The following is a 21,694-nucleotide window of genomic DNA, read 5'->3' on the forward strand; positions in this document are numbered from 1 at the left end:
TGACTTCACCCCACTGGAGTTTCTTTGTGTCTTAAGAATTCTATATGCAGCTAACAGGGAATTTTCCATCCTGCTTGAAGGATGGGTTAGTCTATCCTAAGTAATCCTTTCTGGGTCTGGTCTCTGTGCTAAGCACAAATCTTATGTTACTCCTTCCCACAACCCTCTGAGGGAGACCCTATCATGATCTCCATTTTAGAGAAAAACAGGCTTAGAATGGTCAAGCCACTTTCCCAAGGTCATGATGAAGAGCAGATCTGTGGTCAAACCCAAATCCTCTGGATTCCAGAACACGTGTTCTCAACCACAGCACCCTAATGAGACAAGCACTAATGCCCAGTCAGAAGACCCAAGTTTGTCGTAGCTCTGCCCCTAACCAATGATAATCACCAGTTTCCTTAACCTTTCTAAAACTCCTTCCTAATCAGTAAAACAGGTTGATAACAATACATATCATGCCAGGCGAAAGTGAGAATTCATGTGAAAAGTAATTTATAAAATGGTACCAAATTTATATGGCTGTTTCTCACTGATATAAATATGGTGCCTATTCTTTTTTAATTTTTTTTAAACCACTTCTCTCCAAGGGAATTTTATTTCTTTCTATATGTGAATTCTCTAAAATATGGACTTGTTACGTAGATGATAATAAGCTGGGACCCTTTCCGTTATCATCTTCACTCAGGCTCTTAAAAAATACTTGTTAAATAAATGAATGATTGATCTTTGCTTGGAAAACAAAAGAGGAGCATGGCAGGTGAAGGAAAAAGCCTTTGTTAATTGAGAAATTGTCACCGGTACCAAGAAACACTATTGACTTTTACACATGATTATCAAGTCCTAAGTAGCTAAGTAGTAATAAGATATACTCTGGTATCATATTAAAATGAATGAAATCTTGTGTTAGTTTTCAACAAATCAGCAGGGTTCTTAAGGTTTGACCTGTAGCCCTATTTTGACCTACATTTAGCTGCATTTAAGTTTGCTAAGCTACCTTAATCCTACTTGAACTTCTGTATCCCATTTCCCAGTGATTTGCAAGTCTTTAACAACATGGCTGTGTGGAGAGTGTGTTTGTTTAGTCCAGTTTCTTTCCCCACCCCCACCTCCATTTCCTATTTTCGGCTTTCACCCTCCCCTCTCCTACCTGGCATGTTTCCCAAGAAGTGCTTCAGTTGCAAAGAAGGAAAATACTGACAGTGCATAATTTAAATGAGAGAGATGTGCTATGCCACATTTTCATTAAAATTACAGAAAAATCCAAGCTGTGTGGAGTTTAAGGGAGATCAGAATAGAGTCCAAAGTACTATCATTAAATTTTGTAGTGTTTTTTTAGCTCAATAAAGCAGCTGTCCTATATTTGCAAAATAGCTTGGAAATCTTTGGTCGTGGAAAAGGAAAGATGCAACACTGGGTTTTTTCTTTCTTCATTTCAGTTTAGAGTTCTCTAGTAGTTACAAGTATTAGGGGGAAAAAAGCACACAATTCTTATCATCTCTATTAGAATCTAAATATCAGCCCCAGAATATGTTGACAAGAGCTTCTAAAGTGGATTGGGCCAGAGCCTTTCTAACAGATTAACAAGTTCTTACCCACAAACCAAATACTCCTCTGGCCCATACACTTAAAACAAAGGCGCTTGTTTATAATGGTGTTTCAGTAAGCAAAATTTTCTGTGGACTTACACAAAGCAACGAAATAAAGATGTGATTCTGGGAAAAAGACCTGACACAAGTGTGGAGAATAAAGAATACCAAAACAACGTTAGTTTTCTCAGGAATTGCAAGGTTCTACCTCTCTTGAGCTCAGTCATCCTTTAGAACTGCATGTTCATCACATTTTGACATTCGTTTGTTATATTTTGGCATCAGTTTGACTAATAGAATGCCCCTGTTGTCAGCAAGGAGAGTTTCATCTCAGGAGTTAATAACTTTCCTGTACATGGCTAACGCCCATTTTGTTGCACTATCTTAGGATCTAGCCCCAAGGATCAGAGATAGCAAATAATAAAAAATTGTCTGTGCTATTTGGGAATCCAACAGAAAGAAGGCAACAATATTTAGAAATCTTAAAGGAAACAAACTTAAAAGCTAACTCATTTCATTTGTTCTTCAATAAACTACATTTCTGCAGTTTCCTAACTGAAGGTTTTATAATTATGTGTCTCTGAACCCAATATTCTTATAAATGTAAATCCATCTTCACCTTTGTTAAAAAGTCTCATTGTGACATATGCCTAGAACGTCCATTCCAGCAGGTCGCCCTATGTATACTATGTTTCTGTCTTTTCTCTCCATTTTTTTTTTTTTAAACATTTTATTGGGGAAGGGGAACAGGACTTTATTGGGGAACAGTGTGTACTTCCAGGCCTCTTTTTTTTTTTTCAAGTCAAGTTGTTGTCCTTTCATTCTTAGTTGTGTCAGGCGCAGCTCAGCTCCAGGTCCAGTTGCCATTTTCTAGTTGCAGGGGGCACAGCCCACCATCCCTTGCAGGAGTCGAACCGGCAACCTTGTGGTTGAGAGCCCACTGGCCCATGTGGGAATCAAACCGGCAGCCTTCGGAGTTAGGAGCATGGAGCTCTAACCGCCTGAGCCACCGGGCCGGCCCTGTCTTTTCTCTTTTAATGTTATATTTGATTACACAAATAGGTCATGAACACATTACTGTAAAAAGAACAAACAATACAGAGTAATTTATTACTCAAGTGGCCATCCTTAAATACTATAGTTTGACAGTTTTTAATTTTTTTTAAGTCTCTTTAATCATAGTTCCAGGTCTTTCTCATTCTTTTTTTTCATGATTGCAATTTGTTGAATAAACTGAATTCATTTGATCATCTGTCTTAAACAGATCCCATCAGTTTGGGTTTTATTGATTGCATTCCCTTGGTGTTATCCAACATATTCCTCCATTCTCTGTAGTTCCAATAAATTGGTAGTTGATCCAAAAAAAAAAAATTACATACTATAAAACATTCATTTGATGAAATGTTATAATTTGTAACTATTATTTTTCATCATAATGAGACATTAAAGATGTCGATCCTTGAAATATGGATGACTAAATTAAAAAACAAAAAAACAAAATTACATACTATAAATGCTATTTTGTAGACTATATTTGTATCTAAACAATTTAGTGTATTAATTTTCCTATGTTAATAAATTTTCTTCTACAACACCAAAAAAAAAAAATTCATAGTTGATCCAGAAACTTATACAGATTCAATGTTATGTCAAATTTGTATACATATATATGTAAATATAGTATGATATAATTAATATAATATATATATACATTTATTCATATTCAAAATACTTCATAGGTCATGGATTATTCCTTATCAAGACGATGTCTCTCTTGCAACTTATTTTTTTACTTAAAAATATGTCCTGGAGAGTTCTCCCTCCTACAGTACATGTAGATTTACCTTAATTCTTTATTCCGTAGACTGATGTATTATAATTTGTATTATCTTCCCCTTCCTGATGGATCTTTAAGTTATTTTCACCTTTATCAATAATTCTACATGGAACATCCTGTATATACAAGTAACATTTGTATATACAAGTAAGAGTTTATAGGACAATGAAGTCTTTTGCCTTTTTTTTCCTGTGTGTACTGTCAAGAGACCCTGAAAGGGGAGATTTTCATTCACAGGAGGAGAAGAAATAGAAGGTCATTTTGTTCAGTACAATGCATTTAGGCTCCTTCCCAACACTGGAAAGGGATCTAAAATATGGCAGTAGTCTCCACAGTGGGGTACATGCCTCCCAGAAGGTACTCAAAAACATCCACTGGGGAATAGGAAAAAAAAATAGAATTTCTATTTATTATTTTCTATGTACATCTTTTATAATGTGCAAAAATATGTGCAATTTATAAATATGTGTACATATGTATTTATATATAATGGTTATGTGCTCAAAATATTTCATCCAAAGGATCTTCTGGGAAAAAAAAGTTTGATTATCGTTGTATATTTGTTATATGGAGCTGAGTTTCTGCAAAGCTGATGGCCTACTATGTATCTCCACCTAAATGATTTGTCATCACCTCAAACTCAATCTGTAAAAAAATGCAATCGTCATTTTTTCCCTCAAGGCCCAGCCTCTCCCCCTGATTCTGTGTTTCTATTAATGGCATCAGCAGCATTCTCCCTGTCACCCAGCCTCGAAACCTTGAGTCATCTTTTGTTTGCTTCACCTTTCATCCCAGTCTCTGCAATAGCTTTTATGTGTTTCCTCCTTTCCATCTCCATTGCCACCACCTTTTCTCAGGCCCATTTAATGACTTTTACCATAAAAGTCTAATTGGTCTCTACTCATTCTCTCTCCTTTTAAACTGGTATATCCTAAAAAATTAATCTTTCTAAATCACATGACAAGCCTGTCACAATCCCACATATAATTACGAATTGCCAACTGGAAAATGTCCAAATCACCCCTAAGTATGATATTCAAGAGCCTTCCTATGACTTGGCTTCACCCTCTTCCTCTACCCCACTTTCTTCTTCTTTCCCATGTGAAGATTTATTCAATTGAATCCTTACACCATGCCTTACTCTGTTGCTAGTATAGGGAAAGAAAAAGATTTTTCTGGACCTTCTTAGGGTCTCTGGCTGGGTCTGAAAATTAAACTGACAGTTTAACAGGAGAAAAGCATATACATTTATTTAATGCAAATTTTACATGACATGGGAGACTTCATAAGGAAATGAGAACTTGAAAAAAACATACCTGCATATATTTATGCTAGGTTTGATGAAGAGTAGGCAGTCCTGTAGAAATATGATAGGTTAGAGAGAATGAGGACTGTGTAATAAAGGGGATGGTGACATGTATCACGCCTGTGTGTAGGGTTTTTCTTGACATCCCTTTGTCTTCCGAGAGAAGGATGCTCCTTTCCTCTGGGGATAGGGAGGCTTTATGACCTGTGTCAGGGGAAAAGAGGAGGGGTGAGAGGGAAGGACTCTGACCTTCCTGCTCCTGCCATCTTCTCAAACTCCTTGGGCTTAAAATATTCAATATGTCAAGGTGCCGTATTTTGGGGATAGCGTGTCCTGAAATCCATCATCATTAAGCATATTATGGGTGTTATTTCATTAATTCTTATCATACTCTGTGAGATACATGACTGAAATAATAATGAGGGGCATTCCCAAACCAGAACGCCTGGATTCCAATCCATGTCTTATCAACTGTGTGACAAGCGACTTGACAGACAGGTTTGTTAATCTCTCTTGTCTCAGTTCCCTCACCTGCAAACTTGTCGCAATGATCATACCTACCTCACAGGGTTGTTGTGAAGACTAACTGTGTTAACAACTTTAAAATGCTTGGAATCATGCCTGGCACAGAATAAGTACTCAATAAATGATACCATGCTCTATTATTATTATTATCATTATTATTATTATCATTATTATTATTTCCATTTTCCGGAAGATGACATTGAGGGTCATAGAGGTTAAGTCAATTGCCCTTATTCACACAACTAATGTCAGAACAGGAATTCACACTCACATCTGTCTGACTCCAAAACCCATGTTAACATCGTCCTTTATCGCCTCAGGTTTCCAGAACTCTCTCTCCTATTTCTATACATATGTACTAGAAGCTCCAGTTAAGTCCGGTTATTCACACATCTCCAAAATGCTTTGTATTTTTTCCTTTCTTTTCTTTTAATAGTCTACCTTTCCTCTTGATATGGTTCTGTTAAAATGCATTTCGTTCCTCTCCTTCCTCTTCAGTGGTGATCTCAGCCTCTTAAAATCCTACCCATTCCTGTGAAAGGCCACCTTCTTTGTGATACTGTCATTGACCCTCTTCTGCCCTCTTCCATGAAACAGGCAACTGTGATCTCTCTGTCTAAATGAACATATACTTTATGGTTGTTATCAGATTTGTGTCTTTTATTACAGATATTTATGCACCTGCAGTAGAAACCAGGATTTTATGTTTGAAAGTCCCTAGAAGTTATCTTGCCTAACAACGACTTTCAGAGGCCCCGGGTTCAGAGGAGGCAATCCAGACTGCCAGAGGCAGCTGGGAGTGGGTGGACCTGTGTCCTCCCTATACACACCCACACCCTTTCAAACAGAGTATCCTCTTTTTATCTGTTTCACATATTGGTGTAAATGTCTACATGCATCGTATAATAAGTTATTGTCTTCTCTGTCCCACTACATCTCCAACAATCTGTGAGAGGAGGTAGTTATGGATAGTGTGTCTCTAGCAGCAACTGGCTCAGGGCCTTGGCAGACTTATTGTTTATTCATGGCAGATCCACAGAGAGACATCCTGGGAGGTAAGCATTATTTCTATTTTAAAGATTTGAAAATGGAGGCCCACCTCACCAAGGTTAAGAAATCTGTCCAAGCTTACACAGCTAGTGAGTGATAGAAGGAGATTTCAAACTTAGATCTTTCGGACTCAGATTCTAAATTTGGATGGACCAAGATTCAAATCCCTGTCCATCTCTAACTAGCTCTGCGATGCTGTCAAGTATTTAATCTTCCTGAATCTCACCTTTTATAACAGGTATAGTCATACCTCTAATTAGATTCTGTGTCCCAATTGATTGGCCTTCAACCAAAGTTGCCTAAAGTTATTGTCATCATACCACCAACTACAACATTTTCTGAGAAAACTCTAGGTATCTTAACCTCTGAAACTTCTTCGGCAACAGGTACTACATAGCAGCATTCTGAGACATTTTGCCACATACCCTACGTGATTTTAAAATGTTCTGAGAATCATGAGGTTTTTGTCGGGGAGAGACAGCAATTCAAGGCCCTAATATGAACGAGTTTTGTTTTATAGCCAGCATGAGATCTGGTAAACTTAATGTGCTCAAGGAATTCCCTCGTGGTTAAAACATCCTCTGAGAAGTAGCACTTCTTCTCCCTTCCCACTAAGGGCCTAGGTCTCCATCTCTTCTCCTGCCAGGAAAAGCAGAGTCAATTGTGAAAGGTATGTGTGTGTGGGGGGGGTAGGGAATGGGAGTGGGGGGATCTGTCTTTATTTCACCGTTATGAGGACATGTAGTTATTTATAAGGCAAAAAAATAAAAAGAAAGGCAAGTCAAAAGGCCTATCTGCATCTGGCAGCATGTTCTTTATAGGCTCACTGCCATATGGTTTTATCACATATCATGTAGTACATTCACTGATGCTTAAGCATGTCTTATTATTTATTTGTATATATAAATATTGTCTGTTTTTAAATGCTTACTTGTAATATGCAACTTGCTTCATTGCATGCCTGTTAGTTACTATTTTTGGGAAGGCAGTGATGGATATTTGTTGCACCCGTCCCAAAAAGAGCATGCTAGTGGAAATGAAAGAAGTAAACTTAGAACCCAGAGGGAACTATTCTACAAAAGAGTTTAGTATAAAAGTTTTTTTTTTTTTTTTTTAACCTGTCTAGATGTTCCTCTTCTGAGTTCTGGATTCTGTTCTTATCTGAAAACCCAGTCAAAGTAGTAATTTGTTTCTTTTATCAATCTTCCTAGAGAACACATTAATTTCAAAAATTGATTAACAAGATGTGGAACATCTGTGACACTAGAACATTGCCATGTAGGGAAGGGCTCTTAATAAATATGATTTCATGACTGCCCAATGACTTGTAGATGGCTATCACATGTCACCGTTACCTTTTTTTTTTTAATTTTTATTGGGGAACAGTGCGTTTCTCCAGGGCCCATCAGCCCCAAGTGGTTGTCCTTCAATCTAGTTATGGAGGGTACAGCTCACCTCCAAGTCCAGTTGCTGTTTTCAATCTGTAGTTGCAGGGGGTGCAGCCCACCATCCCATGTGGGAATTGAACCAGCAACCTTGTTGTTGAGAGCTCATGCTCTAACCAACTGAGCCATCTGGCCACCCGCCGTTACCTTTTCTTTTGGTGCACATTTTCTTCTGGTGCATCCGTCTGGTTTACCATACTCTAATCAGATGTCTCATAACTGAATTTAACAAAATGTATCAAAAATATTTCTAAATTATTTTCTTTTTCTGGCATTAATTTAGGTAGTGACCAATGAATTAATGTTTATTAGAAAAACAGAGCTTTACATACAATGAAATGCTGTTTTTGTGTGGGGAAGCAGATTTTTGCAAAGAAAATCATTATTTCAATACACAAGTATTTTCAGAATCTATCACTCTGCAAATGCCTAATGTGATCACTATTGATGATTTTCAGATTGATTTTTGCCTTTTTGACTATTACCAATATCACATGGTTATGTTTTCTTCCTCCCAAGCAGAGATTCCAGTAATGATTTGGATATATTCTAAGAATTTGGATCTAAAATTTCCTTCTCTAAGTATGCGCATTTTAAAGCTGTGGTCTAAAGGGGACAGATGACAAAAGTATACTTCTTAAGCTTACACTTGTTTGATGGGTTCAATTTGTTTTAGCACTCTGGAAAATAATAATTTGCTGTCTTTTGTGTATTAGATATACAATCAGCTTCTTGTTTCTCAAACTGTTTATAGGTTGTACTGAATAATCTACACTCTTTTTGTGACTCAAGAGAACTCACTGAGCTTGGAAGTGCAATCTGTGACTCTGGGCAGTTTTTCTCTGGGTCAAGCTAATAAAACCTACAGCTTTCCCCTTATTAGTGCTGTCCTCTCACCAGCTGAGCTAACACCTTGGAAAGTGAATAGATTATTTATACAGAGTCACATTCCCATTCAATCGCCAACCCAGTTTTTATGTCACAGTGAAGAGGGATCCTATGGTGAAATTTTATAGAACTTTTAGTAGTTCTTATAAGCTTCCTTTTCCATGTTTTAGTGGAAAAAGGATCTTTGAAAAAGGTCAAATATCAAATTCAAAACAAAATACAATCTGGCAAAGATCTAATAGAGAGTATTAATATTCAAATAGATATGTCTTATTCTGTTTCTCCAAGTTTGTCATCAACATTAATAAATTTGGTAAAAAAAAATTATTGCATATCTACTTTGGGTCAGACACTGTGCAATTTAATGATAGATAAAATATAGCTGGGCCTTACAAGGCACACAGTCTAGTAGGGAACAAAGATAAACAATAACAATTAAGTGTGATAGGGGAGTTCAGGGTGAAATTATAGGATCCGGGGACGGCTTTCTGAAAGTGGTAGCAAATCATCAAGGGCTGAAAGTTTTCTAGTCAGAAAAATCTGTTTTCCTTCCATCTTATTTAAACATATTTCTCTTTGTACTATTTTAAACACTATGCTTAATTCTGTGTTTTCAGACTCTTTACGCCTCTTCTTTTACCTTCTTTATCACTACAAAGGTTTTGACAATAAAATATTTAAACTAAAATATTTTAGGTGTTTAAAGTATTTCCATAATCCATCCCTAGGAAATTTAACAAGTGCTACTATCACCTTTGTTGCAATGAAAAAATTAAGTCAGCGTGAAGGTAAGTCCTACTTGGTAATCGTTAGAGTCAAAACAACATCCCAGGTTCCTTAACTCCTAGTTTAATGGTCTCTTTGTTTGACTTCAAGCCTTATGCATCTTGCTTCTTAGTCAGTACAGGTGTTTGGTTGCCCAGGAAATTGTATTACTAAAAGAGTTTTAGATGATAAAAGCTTTTCAAAAAATAAAGATGTACTACTCTTTGGGGGGAAAAAGTATGTATACATGTCATTTAAACCATAGAAGATACAGTGGAGCAAGTTGTTTTGAGTCAATGACATGATTTTCTAACACTAGATAATCAACTCTGTGGTCCAAACTTTAAAAAATTTTACTTTACACAGCCTGTATACAACAACTAACTTCACTGATCTGTCTTAACTCATTGAAAATTGTCTAGTGATGGCTAATTATTTATAGGTTGATCATGCATCTCAGTTTGCTCAGAATAGTCCCAGTTTACACCAATTGCCTGGCATAATTAAATATAGCACCTCCTTTCACTTGAAAAGCACTCAGTTTCAACAATAAATTCTATGGTCACCCTAGTTATTTACCATATTCTGGTCACATGGGTTGAAAACAACAGGAACATGCTTTCCTAACCCACCCTTATTCCCCACTGCATACTTTATTGTCTGTAAATAATTTTGAATACTTACCAGATAAGTATCATTGCTATGGTATGATAGAGTATGGGAGAAAAAAAGAAATACAGTCTGTCTACACATTTTTTAAATATTGGTGATAAAATTACTTCTGTGTCATTTGGTGATAGTATACTGGTCCAGTTCTTCTTAACTAATCACTGTGTTTTGTTTTTGTTTTTTTGTTTGTTTGTTTGTTTGTTTTTTTAAGTTAGTCCTGATTGATTACAAGAGGGCATGAGCAGGTGGTGAGCATTTGGCCATTTGCTCTTGCTGGTAAATGTTCCATTTTAGTGTCCAGGCATTTGCTAGCCATATTAATTGTTAAAGTCAAGTTTAGAAGCATGATAATGGAAGATGTTAGGAATTGGCTCCTTAGTCAAAATGTACAAGCTGCCAGTTATAAAATAAATAAGTCATGGAGATGTATTGTACAGCATGGTGACTATGGTTAATAATACCACTTGCATATTTGAAAGTTGCTAGGAGAGTAAATCTTAAGAGTTCTAATCACAAGAAAAAAAATTTGTAACTATGTATGGTGATAGATGTTGATTAGACTTATTGTGGTGATCATGTGCGATATATACAATATTGAATCATTATTTTGTATACCTGAAACTAACATAATCTTGTATATCAATTATACCTCAATTTAAAAAAAACTAATTGACTCATTCTCATAGCAATTCCTGTATATGATTTATAGATTTTTTTCTAGTATGATAAATAAATGTGGTGAATAAACATTGTTTAGTATGGTATTGATTTTTGAAGGGGGAAGGAAGGGTGTCCATCTTTGATTTGGGTTATCGTAAGTTCACAAAACTAGAAGAATCGTTGTAAACTGTATACCTTGATGACCTTAAGCATGACTACAGGTTATAAAATATCTCAACTGTCAAAAGAGAATACTGAATGTTAAAGATCTTTTTCTTTTTACTTCCTATTTTATATTTTATTTGTACTTCTAAATTATTTATATCTAGGAAATCTTTGTATTTTCCATAGTGCCCAACAGAATGCCTTATAACTAATACTCAAAGAAATATTGATCACGTGAACAAATGAAAGAACGACTATTCTTCCTATATTTACATATGTGTCAGATTTCTAAAATATATTGTATAGTAAGATGAACTACACCCAAGATTTATAAATAAAATATTTTGCTCATGTTCTCATAGTTCAAGAGTATGTTAAAATCTGCATGGATATGTGCACCCCTCTCAGAAAAAGCAATAAAAAAAATTCCAAGCAGAGAAACCCATAATTCCACTCTAGTTTCACTATGATAATGTTTATGTGCTTCCTTGTGAAATAATCAGTGCCATCAAAAAAAAAAAAAGAAAGAAAGAAAAAAAAAACAAAAACCCAGCATGTAGTGATTAGAATATGCATTCTATGAATGGTACCAAACATTTTTGTGAATCACATTCTTTTGATTCTCATGAGTTTTCCTAACTAGGCATAGATTCAAGAAATTTCTCAGTTGATTGCCTTGCTTACCAGAGAGTGAATGAAAAAAGAACATACACTAAGTCTCCAAAATCTGAAAAGATTTCTGAGGGCACAGATAATTGAGACAATTTAAGGAACTACTTTTATTTTAGTCTATGAACAATAATATTGCATTATCATTTTCTTCTCTCAGTTTCTCTACAGCCCTAGGACACCCATAAATATATGTCTCTGCCTAATCTCATTTAATTTATTTATTATATTTATCTGGGTAGAACTTTAGACTGAAACTGATTTAATATGTGTGGTGTTTAGGTCACATGCATTTATTTTATGTGTATTTATTGAGTCACTATAATGTACCAGGTACTGAACTTGATGCTGAGAATACAATAAAAAATGAATCTGACATTGTCCTTTCCCACAAGGATATCATATTCAGAGGGGGGAGGAATATATAGGAATAAAATAAATACTGTGTGGCTCAGACAATAAGAAAGGATTGATCAAGGCATAGCAATGACACAGAGAAGAAAGTGATTCATAATGAACTCTGCATGGAAATGTAAAAAAAAAAACACAAACCTTCAGAGATTGGTGGAGAAACTGAATCTTTAAAAATTAGTAGAGTTTACCAAGTAAACATAGGTCTCATGAAGATCATTCCAGGTAGAGGACATGCAAAGGTACATTATATGAAGGCCATAAGTTCCTTGAATTCACAGAGGAAGGATCTTAGTATATAAGTAGCATGTTCCTTTAAAAATTAACATCTTTATCTGTTTTCTATGTATATGATAAAACATGTGATCCTTACTGACCATTCTCTTTAAATAAATTAATATCTAAGCTGAGAGACACTTTATTTCTTATTCAGCAATGTAGGCAATAAATTCTCCTAAAGGCATTACCATCCCAACTTTAGTTTTAAAATGTCATTTTTCATGTGATTATGTTTGTCATTGGAATGAGTAGCCAGAGTCGACATTGGGTCTTCCACCTCTGTGGGTCTAGAAAAATGGAGGCTGATATTCCTTTTGAGAAATATGTCAGGTAAATGTTTTATTATCTCTGTATGAGAACCTCTAGATGTTATAAATCATAAATGTCTGAATGAGAAACCATATCTAGAAACCCCCAACATTAACAACAATGCAGGTAGTCCCGTACATTGAGATATTTAAGGTACCTTCCATTTCTAGGATACCATGACTGACTAATTCCCTTATGAACCTGCAGAGATCTAGTTTATTACAATGACCTCCAGGATACCCTGTGATACTCTGAGTGGTTTAATGTAACTCTCCTTATGACACATAATAAAGTCAGCTGAACTGAAAGAAAAGAATTCCTGTGAATAATGATCTCACCTGTTAGTTCATGTGTTTCTTTTCAGTCCATAAAATAGTTTCCTGCCTAACGCTGAATGGTTGGGCTAAGTAAGGCAGGGCTGTGGAAAATCCTTAAAGAAACAAATAAGCAAGCACTACCTATTAAACCTATTGCCCTGCCAAAATGTAACATGTTCTTTTAAATCAGCTTTGAAGTTAGACTCTCAAGGAAAAGGAAATGCTACTGCATGTCACAACATCTGCTAAAGTGCATTTATTTCCAGAAGAAACAATAGGACAACTTCATGTGGCACTTAGCTTACTGAAAAAGACCAAATTGCTAAAAGAGGCAATACCATAAATAGACATTTGTAAAGGTTTGTCAACTTTAATGAAGTGGTTTCTGTGAACTCTGCACTTTTCCACACCCCTCTGCAACTTCTCACTCCTATAATAAACACATACATATACACACAAGTCTACATACACAATGCTGCTTAAATGATGAAACCTTCACATAACCTTTCCAGCAAGAGATAAAAACATATTGATTGGTGACTGCTGAAGGACATCGTTCAACTCTCAATGTTTGATTTTATTTCTTCTTCTCTTATTTTATTTATTTCTTTATTTATTATTTGGTCGCCCGCAGGCATCTCTGTACAGACTGACCCTGCCAGTTCAACTATTAAAGAATTTCTATCTCCAAGGAGGCCTGATGTAAACATGATAATCTGTTTGGTGGCTCCCATGATGGTCCATGAATAAAACATATGACAACCCAGTTGGAGTTGAAGCAGTTCACTATTTGTTACCAAAGAGAACATTAGGAAGCTCCAGGAAAGCTTCTCCAGGCTGAATCCCAGAGGCCTGGAATTTCATTCTTGGTTCAAAATAACCCACAAAGGTCGTGGCTAACTACTGGCCTCATGGTCAACCACCCTACAATACCTTATTAAAACAGGGCCTAATGCTAGGAATCAGATCTGAATGACCCTTTAATTGTGATAGAAAGAAAGTCTCTGCTTTTAGAAGATATATACTATATCCTTGACAACAGAAGAAAATGTTGACTAGTTGCGATTTGGAAAGCGAAGCCTGAAAACCGAAGAGAAAGAGCTAGAAGCAAATGTATCTCTTACACTTAACAGTGCACACACTGAACTAAAAATGCGGTTACCTACTTGGTTCTTTGTAACATTACAAAGAACTGATTGGATATTGTTTGCCTTTGATTACCTGTTCAGACCAAGACAAGTTTATAACTATAACAAAAGAAAGAGTGGTGCCACGCTCACTGCACTGTCACATCAAAGAGGCAAAACCTGTCCCTGGTTGGGTGGATGGTGCTGGATGGATAAAATCAGAGAGGAATTATTTCATGTGACCTTTCCCACACAACAAGAGAACAATTGCTGTTATAATTCAGGTTTGTTTTTAAAGCATAATCATTAAAAAACTGCTTATAACACGTTATTTTTTTCCTGGAAATCTGTCCCTTTGTGCATTGGCTTTGGCCATAATCCTCTAATTATATTCCTGCATATATTTAATTTTTGATCTACTGTAGAAGGAACCATAAAATGAACATTGTATATAAAGATGGTTTTATATTGCAATGTAATAGCTGCTATTGTCTAAACAACTTTCCTGGGACTGTCTTGTCTGTCAACAAGTACTCCTTATCATCGTTGACATACTTTGTACTTTTTACATGCAATTCTGTGTTGAAAATTAGAATTTCAAATGCAATTCTGGATACTAGCAGCATTTTAAGATTTAAAAATACATTTTTGCATTATTAATATCCCTTAAAGTAAGCATGATTTTGAGGGTCAATGTGAGTGTGTGTGGTTTTCTAAAATTCAGCATTCTATAAAGATCACTGTCAAAATACAGGGGCATAATTAATGTAAAATTATAAGTTAATGTCCAGGACACATCTGCTTTTAAAATATTATGAATAATAAAATTTGCATCTACTGAATATTTATAAGATCTATATTATTTATGCACTATCGTGGTAAGATTTAGATAACTTAATTTAAAGATAATGTCTAACTCTCAGTAAATTATTATTGAAAAAGTGTTGGCTTTTAAAACTTTTTGAAATCATAATCAAATCTTTCCAATAATTCTCTGAAAAATTCAATCTAAATACTTTTTTAATATTCAGTGAGAAAATTGCCGTGGCACCTAATTCATCAGCTTCACCCTGGAATGAGGTGTTCCACATAAGCAAAAATTCCTGACAATTGTAGCTTGCCCCTCCTGTATTTTATGAAAATCAAATAAACTATAGAAAAGTGCTTTATGAACTTTAAAATACATTATAATGGATAGTATTGCTTTTATTGCTACAAACTTGCTTTTAGATTATTTATACAAAAACTTTCCAAAATATATACTTTTTTGCCTTCTTAAGCAGCATATATGGAATATAATTATCTGTCTTTTTAAACTGAGATCTATAATTGCCAACATTAATTGTGGGATTCTGAAGGTTTACAAAGGTTCCTTCTGCAGTATTTTGCCCCTAATAATAGCTCTGCGTTGTTATGTTCTTTTAGTTCCTTTTTCTGTGGTGTTCTGTTTTCTCCCTCTGTGAAACTGTCAATCAAGTTGGCCTTTTTCATTTCTTATTTCTTCTCCTCCCTTCTTCTCTTTCTAGTTTACTATTTGATCCTGTTGTGGTTTAGGAAAACAGATAAACAAATTCACTTGATCGTGTCTAAACAGTAAATATGTCTGGGTGAGGATCCAGTAAATTCCTATAAATCTTGGTGGATGTGCTTTATTATAAGACTTTTGGAGTTTATATTTAGGCTACTCAATGTGAATTCATTGAACAAGTATTGATTGAGTGCCCAGTGTATTTCACACTCACAATTAGACAGTCCCGACCCTTATCTTTATCAAGGTTACAGTCTACCTGGAGAGACAAACATATGCATATGATTACCCAAATATTTAATTAGAATGGCTAGGTGCTATGAAGAAGAAATGCAGGATTCTCTAAGCACATTTAAAGGAGGACACGTAAGCGAATCTAGCAAGGCTTCCCATTTCAACTGAGACCTGGATGAGGGGTTGAGTTAAGGCAGGCAGATAAAGAAAATGGCCTATACTGAAAGTATGTAATGTTGAGAGAATTTTTCTTTATTCCCAGAATCTTCTATCTAGGTGAAATGGCTAATTTAAAAGACTTCTTAATGAACAGGTAACTTACTACATAATTTCTTTTAAGGGATTTAAAAAACTCCTTTGATGATTGACTGTATTTCAACTTATTTTCACCTGCTTCTCCTTCTAGAACTTGGGGGAACAAACTCTCCTCTAACTTGTCAATGCATTTGCTATTTAATTGTGGAGTATGACTCTTCGGTAACCAGGCCACTTATGCTGCCTTACCTTGAGGACAAATTTACAATTCTACACTGTACTCTGCTCTCGGTCTGACTGTAGAACTCCCACTGATGGCAGTCGGAGCTGTGCTTGTATATCTAGGGAAGTACACTGCCCTCTGTGTCACTGTCAGACTCCTTTGGCTCAGAGCCTGGAAGCCCGAATAGATGTGAGTCTCTAAGGAAACATTGCTCTCACCGTGCCACATTAGCACTGGTATGAATGGAAGCAGATCAAATAGATGAAAAGGAAAGGCATGGCATCTGGACTAGCACCCTTTACCCCACCAACCAGGGCAGTAGAAGTAGGGGTGGAAGGAATTGCAAGCATTATTTTTTTCAAGACTAGACTCTCTATTTCATAAAATCATCAACTTTATAGGCACAGATTGATTTTTAATAATTACTATGCTCCCTAATATATGGAAGTCCTGAACAAGAATACAAATGGAAGCCTGAACTTGGGACCAGCCCGACCTCCTTCTCACCCCCTGCTCCATTCTGCAGGGCAAGGGGCTTACCAAGCATGTGTCTAGTTCCATTTCTCACCTGCTCTCCACCCAAGACAGCCACCCATTTAGCAGGACTGACCCAGGGAAAAGGCCCAAGTTGGTCCTGGGCGTGGGCTTCAGGCCATTTGGACATGGAATTTCTGGAAACACTTGCTCTTACTACTCACTAAACTGTACTGCCTTAGACAATGGGAAATTTGTAATGGTTTGAAATTTAAGATGCATGACTTTTTTTTTTTCAAAGTACAATGTTTTATTTTATTTTTTTATTGGGGAATATTGGGGAACAGTGTGCTTCTCCAGGGCCCATCAGTTCCAAGTCGTTGTCCTTCAGTCTAGTTGTGGAGGGCACATCTCACTGGCCCATGCGGGAATTGAACCTGCAACCTTATTGTTGAGAGCTTGCGCTCTAACCAACTGAGACATCCAGTCGCCCCAGGATACATGACTTTTAAGAATGAGAGGACTATGAAACTCTTAATGCTTGTTTTTAAACCAGTACTTGTTCAAACTTAATGTGCAGGAGAATCATCCAGGGATCTTGCAAAAATGCAGACTCTGAGTCAGTAAGTCTGGGATGAGGCTCCAGGTTCTGCATTTCTAACAAGGTCCCACGTGATGCCTGCTTGTAGATCACACTTGGAGTAGCAAGGCCCATGTGATTATTACTGGTTTCAGTTATGTACCGGTGTGATTGTGTGTACATGTTTTTTCTTTGAGATGGGAAATTTTAATAGTGTGTATAAAAAGGAAAACCACATGGTAGCATGCGTTAAAAAGACATAGCTTTTAAATTTATCATTTTAAGATCCTCATACATCTCAGATGATGTCCCAGACAACAGCCTTGCATACCTACTCCTCCTCCAAATTAATCCTTTATCAGTGATGTCACCATGTCTTATCTTTGAATTGAGCTATCAAGTGTTGCTTTAGCAGCCTTCTAAAACCCTACAGATTTCTAAGATACATATTAGAGCCAATGGAAGACTAAATGTCTCCTGGTGTAGAAAAGAGGTTTTGATTAGATTTAAACAGCTGTCATCTTTGAAATTTTCCTCCCTAAATCATTTTCTGCTTTCAACAAGCTCTTATATGTTGCTTTCTTGGATGGATACTGCCGTTGGTACCGTTCTAACTACTCCTGTTAACTGTCCTGTGACATGGAACAGATACATATTTAGGAGCATCTTCACTCGCTAAAAAAGCACTTGGCTTAGAGAAATTTTTCTCTGGTATCGTCGAGAAATTTTACACTGGTATCGTCTGTGCCGTAATGACTGTTTTTTCCTTTTATTGAGCAAAATTCAGCTACACGAAGGACAAGGACGCCACGGGTTGCACTGCTAACAGCAGTTTGAAAGCTGTCATAAAGTTATCACTTTTCATTTCACTGAGATGAAATGCAATCATAAAGTATACATGTTTCCAAAAGCAACTTAATCTCAATTATTGAAGTCCCTGGACTTGTGAGAAATGACAATTTTTAAAAAAAGATTTTTACTAAAATATAGCTAACATACAACATGATATTAGTTTCAGGAGTACAACATAGTTATTCAACAGTACCCACCTAACACTATACAGAGTTATTACCACATTATTGATTATATTCCCTATGCTAAAGAAGTGATCACCATGGTAAGTCCAGCAACCATCTGACACTGTACCACACTATCACAAAATGATTGACTGTATTCCCTATGCTGTACATTACATCCCCATGACTTATTTTTTTTATACCTGGAAATTTGAACCTCTTATTCCCCTTCACCTTTCTCCCCTTTTTAAATGTTTCAATTACAGGTGTACACCATAGTGGTTAGACATTTATATAATTTATGAAAGTGATCCCCCTGACTAGTACCCACCTGGCATTATGCATAGTTATTAGCATATTATTTACTATATTCCCTATGCTTTACATCCCTATGACTATTTTATAACTACCAATTTGTATTTCTTAATCTCTTCAATTTTTTCACCCTGCCCCAAGCCCCCTCCCATCTATCACCTCAATAAATATAGTACCCATCTGATACCACACACAGTTATTACAATACTATTGGCCGTATTCCTTATGCTATACCCTACATCCCCGAGACTACTGTGTAACAACTAATTTATACTTCTTAATCCCTTCCCCTTTTCACCTACCCTCAACCCCTCTCATCTGACAACTATCAAAATGCTCTCTGTATCTATGAGTTTATTTCTGTTTTGTTTATTTATTTGTTTATTTCGTTCTTTAGAATCTACTTGTAAGTGAAATCATATGTCATGTGTCTTTCACTGTCTGACTTAATGCATTCAGCACAATACCTTCCATCCATGTTGTTGCACATGACAAGATTTCATTCTTTTTTTTTACGGCTGAGTAATATTCCATTGTATATATGCACCACCTCTTTGTCTATTTATCCATGCAGGAACACCAAGGTTGCCTTCTTATCTTGGCTATTAAAATAATGCTGCAATGAACCTATGGCTGAGCATGACCCCTCAAAGTAGCATTTTGGGTTTATTCAGATAAACACCCAGAGGTGGGATTACTAGGTCCTTCTTTGTCTCTTCTTATAGCCTTGCTTTTAAAGTCTATTTTGTCTGGTATAAGTATTGCTACCCCAGATTTTTGTTTGTTTGTTTCCATTTCCAAGAAATTTCTCTCTCCATCCCTTTGCTTTCAGTCTGTGCATGCCTTTCGATATGAAGTTTGTCTCTTGTAGGCAGCATATGTAAGGCTCTTGTTTACTTATCCATTCAGTCCCCTGTCTTTTTATTGGAACATTTAATCAACTTACATTGAAAGTATATATATATATATATATATATATATATATATATATATATGTACATATATATGTATATATACACATTTACATATATATGTATACACACACGCACACACACACACACACACACACACATATATACACAAACTTTTTTTTAAGTGGTAAGAGAGAAGTTTATTAGAAAAGATAGTATATTCTAAAGAATTAGGAGCAGGCCAAGCACTGAGAAAAGCGGCTCTAGGCTCAGGGCTCACGGTGGCATTATTATTAAGAGAGAAAGTATACTCCAAGGGGTTTGGAGTGGACCCCAAGGAAAGGCAAGGCTCAAGAGAGGGGCTGAAGGCTAAATGCTCAGAAGGGCTGCTATCATTCATATTTTTTATCTTTCTCATCTTAAAAAAGTCTCTCTAAGATTCCTTGTAATACTGGTTTGGTGGTGATGAACTGCTTTGGCTTTTTCTTATCAGGAAAGCTCTTTATCTGTCCTTTCATTCTAAATGATAGCTTTGCTAAGTAGAATAATCTTGGTTGTAGGTCCTTGCTTTTCATCACTTTGAATATTTCTTTCCAATCCCTCTGGCCTGTAAAGTTTCTGTTGAGAAATCAGCTGACAGTCTTACGGCAGCTCCCTTGTAGATAACTAACTGCTTTTCTCTTGCTGCTTTTAAGATTCTCTCTTTGTCTTTAACCTTTGTCATCTTAATTATGATGTGTCTTGGTGTTGGCTTTTTTAGGTTCACCTTGTTTGGGACTCTCTGCACTTTCTGGGCTTATATATGTATTTCGTTCACCAGGATACGGAAGTTTGCTGTCATTATTTCTTCAAACAGGTTTTCGATTCATGCTCTTTCTCTTTCCTTCTGGTACACTTCTGGTACACTTCTCTTTCACTTCTGGTGATGTAAATGTTGAAACACTTGATGTTGTCCCAGAGGCCCCTTAAACTGTCCTCATTTTTGTGGATTCTTTTTTCTTTTTGCTGTTCTGATTAGATGTTTTCTGCTACCATATCTTCTAAATCACTGATTCGATCCTCTGGTTCATTTAATCTACTACTGATTCCAGGTAATGTATGCTTCATTTCTGTTATTGTATTCTTATTTCTGACTGGTTCTTTTTTATGTTTTCTATTTCCATTTTTATGTTTCTTATCTCTGTTGAAGTTCTCCTTGAGATCACTGAGCATCCTTATAACCAGTGTTTTGAATTCTGCATCTAGCAGATTGTTTGTCTCCATTTTGTTTAGTTCTTTTTCTGGAGCTTTGTCTGTTCTTTTATTTGGGACATGTTTCTTTGTCTTCCCATTTTGGCTGCTTCTGTGTGTTTGTTTCTATGTTGTTAGGTATGCCCTCTACATCTCCCAGTCTCAGCAGCATGGCCTTATGTAATAGGTGTGCTGCAGGGTTCCGTAGTGCAGTATTCTTGGTCACCTGAGTTGCACACTCCATGTGTGTTCCCCGTGTGGGTTGTATGTGCCCTACTCTTGTAGTTGAGATTTGCTTGCTGTTTGCACATCAATGGAAGGGATTGATCCTTGGGCTCATTTGTTATGAGGACTAGCCATGACTACAGTAGAGGAGTTGTGGTGCAGGGGCTGACTCTACAGAGCAGGATCTGCTTCAGAAGGACTCTGGTGCCTGCTCAATCTGCCCCTTGGGTGTATCATCCTTGGAGGCAGCTGGTGATGCTCCAGCTCATTTTGAAGCTAGCCACTGGACACACCAGCCCCAGGGCCACCTGGGATAGGATCTAGTGAAAATCAAGTTGAATCACAGTCCATGCCCCACCTGGGTCACCTGGCAGGAGCCAAAAGAAATCTGAAGATGGCCACTGCACTCACTGTGCTTGGAAGTGCCTCAAGAGGCCAAGCCATAAACCAAGGCTGGCTGCTGCTAGTGCCGGGCTTAGGGCTGCTCAGCCAGAGGTACAGGATATGTTCAAGCCAGGTGCTGTGCTTGTCTCTGTTTCACAAACCATTAAAAGACCCTAGAAAAGTCTGTAGCATGAGCCAAGGCAGGTGATTTGTCTGGAAAAGCCACTGGAAGCAGCTTGGGTGTGCCCAAAAGTTGGGTGGGGTGGGGTCTCACATTCACCAGGGCATGGCAAACGAATAGTGTTAGCCGA

At 36.6% G+C, this 21,694-nt stretch overlaps 1 protein-coding gene across 31 annotated transcripts in view; it reads left to right on the forward strand.

The window, feature by feature from the left end:
- Positions 1-21,694, forward strand: part of ADGRL2 (adhesion G protein-coupled receptor L2) — a 597,884-nt gene that overhangs the window by 298,093 nt on the left and 278,097 nt on the right. The window lies entirely within an intron of this gene.

The sequence above is a fragment of the Rhinolophus sinicus genome, linkage group LG06 (assembly GCF_036562045.2).
Source record: "Rhinolophus sinicus isolate RSC01 linkage group LG06, ASM3656204v1, whole genome shotgun sequence".
Taxonomy (NCBI): domain Eukaryota; kingdom Metazoa; phylum Chordata; class Mammalia; order Chiroptera; family Rhinolophidae; genus Rhinolophus; species Rhinolophus sinicus.